Below are 5,427 nucleotides of genomic sequence, written 5' to 3'. Positions count from 1 at the left end.
TTATGGGATAGCCAATGCTAAAATGTCCAGACCCTTGTTGCTCTAGAGATTTAAAAGCCATGTTGTGATCTCCAGAACAAGGCACCTGCTTCAGGAGCAGTGGGAAACACCTCCCCTCTAACCCCAAGACCGGAATTCTGCCCCACTGAGTGCTTGGAACTGCAGTGCCAGCCAGTTAGCCCCAAGAAGCCCCTAGGTAGTCCGTGCCTCTCTAAGACTCTCAGCTGCCTGCTCTCGGAGCCCCATGGACACCTGGGTTATGTTAGCACAAGAATATCCCTCTCTTTCCCTTCCCCTGTGAGCTGTTTCACAGTAGTGAGTTGTAATAAGAATCAGACTTGGCAGCCATCTGAAATAATTTTTTTTTTTTTTTAATGAAAGATGGTCATTAACCCAGTACACTGACAGGTTAAAGGCCCAACTCCTGCTTGATACTAGGGCAGCCTCTGAGAAGGCCCTTGATGGGCCTCTTCTGGTAAGAGTTCTCCAGCAGCGCCTGAGAGCGATGGTGGGTGAGGTCTTCTTAGGCATGACCTTCCTCAATTAATCATGACTTTGCTGTAAGCCTCTCTAGAAATACCGAATCATTAGAATTGAAAGAATAAATATTATAAGGTTCAAAGGAGAATAATCACAGAGAAATGCTCAGCTGGGATCTAGGCTTCACAGAGGCACCTCCTTTTCTATCAGTTCTCTACCTGCCCAAGTCATGTCCCCACTTACCACTAACATTCTTCCCTCAAGCCTCACTCTTCAGAGAAGACTGGCTCTTTTGTTCATTGATCTGTTCTAAATACAGTTACTGAGACCCAAGAAATGTACTCGACATCAGGGATACAACCATGGCATGATACATCTCTGTCCTCATTGAACCTACAGCTGGTGGGAAATCCTGATGATAACAGTATAGGGTGAGAAGTGCTTTCCAGGTGGTGCTAGTGGTAAAGAACTCTCCTGCCAATGCAGGAGACATAAGAGACTCAGGTTCAATCCCTGGGTTGGGAAGATCCCCTGGAGAAGGAAATGGCAACCCACTCCAGCATCCCACTCTTGCCTGGAGAATCCCATGGACAGAGGAGCCTGGCAGGCTACAGCCCAGAGGATTGCACAGCGTCGGACATGACAAGAGTGACTTAGCACGCACACATAGATGGTAGGAGAAGACACAGCAGTGACATGTAACTCTGTCTCAGAAGGTCAGGAAGAGCATCCTACAGGAAATGATGTTTTCACTAAGATCTTAGGAATCAACCAGTCACTTGTCAAACATGAAGGGTCCACTACTATACAGGGAGATGGTGGACCTGCAGATATGTATAGGGAGATGGTGTACCTTCATATAGAACAGCTTGTCTGCAAAAGCTCAGAGGTAATAGAAGACACACAGTTCATTCAGAAATCGGAAAGATTAAGATGATTTAGATTAAGGGAAAGAAGAGAGCATTAGAAATGGGAGACATGAGACTGGGGTACCAGTATTGGCAAAGAGGTAGATTAACAGTGGCCTTGAACAAGTCACTTCTTTCTGGTCCTCATGTCCCCATCTGTAATATAAAGGGACTGGCCTAAAGGGCAATGGAAAGGAAATGATCAGAAAGCCCCTGCCCCTGTGACACTGGCACAAAGGTCCTCCAAGGACTCTTGCTGGAAGGGTCAGGACAGTCACCTTGGTCTCAGTCTGTGAAGCCACTTCAAGTTCCTGCAGTCACATGGCAGGAGAAAACTGGGAGGCAGTGGAAACTTTCTTGAGACTTGGAGCCACCCGGGTTGCTACTGAGTCCTGTTATCACAGGGAGACATTTGTATAGTACTCATTCCTTGATAGTCTGTCTCTGAAACATTTCTTTAAACCTGGGGAAGGGCAAATACTTAGGTGTGATTGCATGGCACTGTGAAAGAACTTTGTTTAATGAGTGGAAAACAAATACAGATTGGAACTTGCTAAAATTGTGGTGTATAGGATAAGAAGCAATGTTTACCAAGATTCTTAGACTTCTCCTATACTTAGTAGGTGCTTAGTGATGGTGTTGGCTTTATATATATTCATTGTTTATTAAATGGTTATATAATATATGTATATAGTAGTCCTGATATTACATGTTTGTTACATGGGACTTGTTACTGTTTGATTTCTCAAAAAATGTAGTCTTGGACTGGGTTCCCAACACGTTGACTCAAATGCAGGGGTTGTTTTCCCCCATGTAAATGATTCTCTTCTGATTTGAACATTATCTGTGGCAGTTGTCAAACAAATGTGAGTCAAGATAAATCCAAATTATCACATCAAAACATGTTGTAATCAAGGTCATAGACTGAACACATGCTTTATCTTTCATCTGCTGAGGTCTTGGTGCTGCTTTTGAACAACATTATGAATACTGCTTAAATACACAGCTTGAAGTCAAACAGAATGGCTACTGGAAGAAATTGGTCCATAAATGATGTACGTGATAATTGATTTCATTTCAGAGGAAGCTGCTGTCTGTGGTTAAATAAACATAAGATATGTACCTCTTGCAGAACTGTAGCCCAGTCTTTTAAACTACACACAAAAACCATTGAAAAATACATTGGTAAGTGAGATTGTTGTAGTTTTCTGTTCAGTCACTAAGTCATGTCCGACCATTTGTGACCCCATGGACTGCAGCATGCCAGGCTCCTCTATCCTCTACTGTCTTGCATTAAATGAAACAAAGAAGTTAGGTTTGGGAAGGTTATAGTTTGGTTTCATGCAAACACATGTAAGCTTTTCAGCTGGTCTGACACCTGGAACAGACAGCACAACCATAATCAGTCAGGCTGTGGATCATTTCACCTCCACTCACCCAAACAAGAGATGTGACCCGAGAAAGACATTTGTGAGGTGGGGAGAATTCAGGTAAGAATTCCAAAGCAAGAGAGTTTGAAAGCAGCCAGTTTGCCAGTTGTCTCACAAACTGAAAATTAGAGAAGGCCATGTGTGCTATCTGGAACAGGAACATAAGTGTAATGTCACCAACCCCTTCTTCAGTTTAGAGGTCACCAGTGTTCATCTCCAGATCATGTATTCTAACCCCCTACTCAACTCCCCACTTTTTCTCTGATAACAGCTCCAGAAATCACCGCAAGGTAGAGCATTGACCTGGTGAATCAAGCCCCAGTAGAGGGTATCGGGTGGATTCTAGTCTGGGAATACAGGGGCATGTCACAAAGCTGACCCTTCATGGCCAAGCTCCCACTGTTCACATACCCAGCTGTTACCTGGTTTGGAAGCTCACCCTCCCACACTGGGTCAGGGTAGACATAGGCACCTAGCACCTATTAGAACCCAGACCAACCTCTCAGGCCACAAGTTACTCCCAGGGCTCTGGATGCTTCTCAAACAAAATGTTTTCTTATACCACTTGCCTTGACACTGGAGTGGATGGTAAAACCTTCTAAGGAGATTCGTCTTTAATGCCTGCAAACCTTCTTAGAAAGGGGCATATCTACTTTTCAGGCCTTTGAGATAATTTCTGTTCTGATACTGACCAAGGTGACTCTTTAAGATCATTTCTGCAAGAACAAGGGCATTGAACAATGTTCTGAACCTCTCCCAGGCATCTGCCACAACTCATTCTAGAAATCCTAAATCAAAAACTCAACTTTCCCATTTATGGTCCATATAAGGGTGGCACATTTCTGCCAAAAATAAGTGTAGGGTCTGGTGTAGAATTTCCATTTGATTCTTGAAGATGACTGGCCAAATAAGAAAGAGAAAGGGAAACAGTTTATGAAGAACCCCTGTTAGCACCTGCTCCACTGTAATGTCTGCTTCTTAGCTGCCACAGAGTTCTATAAATGTGACTTCATACCACACATGCACATCGTGCACCCAAATGTAATGTGCTATTTGCTGTTGTCATATAGCTGGCCGTGTGCACTCTGGCATTTAAAGAAAACCAGCTTTTAAATGTTAGTATGGCATTTTTCTTCCAGCTTTTTGAATTTAATTTTTGCAACTGAGGTCTTAGGTCCTTATGCCACAGCCAATACAGTTCATTTTATTGTAGAAAGTTGCATTGATCTTGACAGTTCTCTTCTACTGAGTTGGCTAAAGAGGAAGAAAAGTGAAAGCATGTCAGTGTGTGATGTTCTAGCTTTGGAAATGAGGATAATTTAAGGACCTGTTTTGAAAAGATGGGTCTCCCTACTCTAAGGTTTACTATTATTGCTATTATTACAGTCACTTTGGAGTTGATAACTTAACCAAATGACTAGGAAGCTAAGAGAGTCCATAGCCTAAGAAGGGGATTAACCAAAGGAAAAAGTCCTAACTTAACCTGTTGCAAGCACCCTCCCCAAAATCTTCTTCTAAGGACGAGCATTGTCTGTATAGAAGTATTTAGTGATAATGATAATTTCTGTTGTCTTTGAATACATCTTTCCTTTTGTTTTTCACAGCAACTCAGAGAAATGGGCTCATTCTTTACAAATGAGGAAGGTTTAGGGGTCATGCTTACAGCCACTCAGATGACTGGCAAGATTGGTACTCACATCCAGACCTTTCAGTGTGGAGATTTAGAGCTTTTTCCTCATCTAGGTCACTACTTTCTAAGAAGCAGAAAATGGGCTCATTAAATTGTTAGGCCTTTTAAGAGTTACCATGCTGGCAGACGAATAGCATCTTCAAAATCCAGCTGTCTCCTTCATTGCAAGAGAGTTCATAAAACAGGCCTTTTCTCCTCACTTACACTGTCAGCTGTGAGACATAAAACTTCAGAATGCCTTAAAGGAGTAAGTTGGAATTCTGATGCTGTGAGCCTTTTAAATACCCCATTGTCTCAGAGGAGAGGGACAATCCAGGCTTTGTACTGCAGCACATTTTTCCTCAATCCCCGATCCCTGGAAGGCCCCCTTTCCTCAGAAGGGCTGTTGTGTTTTTCCTGCCACAACATCACTGTGACATATCTCACACTTAAGGCACAGCCTACTCAGCCCCATTCATGGATTCCTCTGGAAATTAATGTCCGCTCACCACCACCCCCTCAAAAAAAAAAAAAGTTCTGGCTTTGTCAAAAGAGTTATTGGAAATGGAACTTGTGAAAAACCTTACTATGTGATGTGAACCCAGACAATAATGTTTTGTAATAGTTCTGTTTGATGTGTACTGATGGGAATTAATCATTTTAGTTAACAGAATTGCTCTTTGTTATGTAAACTTGGTAAAGTCCGCCTCATCTGACCTCTTGCACTGGGGAATCCACTGTTCAAAACTGTCATCTTTCTGTGGGCAGCAGGATTCTTTTGGCAACTTCTGGAACCAAATTACCCCCTGAACTTGAAGTTCGTACTGCCACTGAGTTGGATGCCAAACCAAGCGAAGACTAAAATACTGTAAAGTATGTATATCCCCATGTCCCATTCCCTAAGAATTGGTTAAGTGGAGTGAGCATTATTTTCCCATTT

This window comes from Bison bison, unplaced genomic scaffold (assembly GCF_000754665.1).
Source record: "Bison bison bison isolate TAMUID 2011002044 unplaced genomic scaffold, Bison_UMD1.0 scf7180017864343, whole genome shotgun sequence".
NCBI classification, from domain to species: domain Eukaryota; kingdom Metazoa; phylum Chordata; class Mammalia; order Artiodactyla; family Bovidae; genus Bison; species Bison bison.
Note: the sequence above shows the minus strand (reverse complement) of the source record.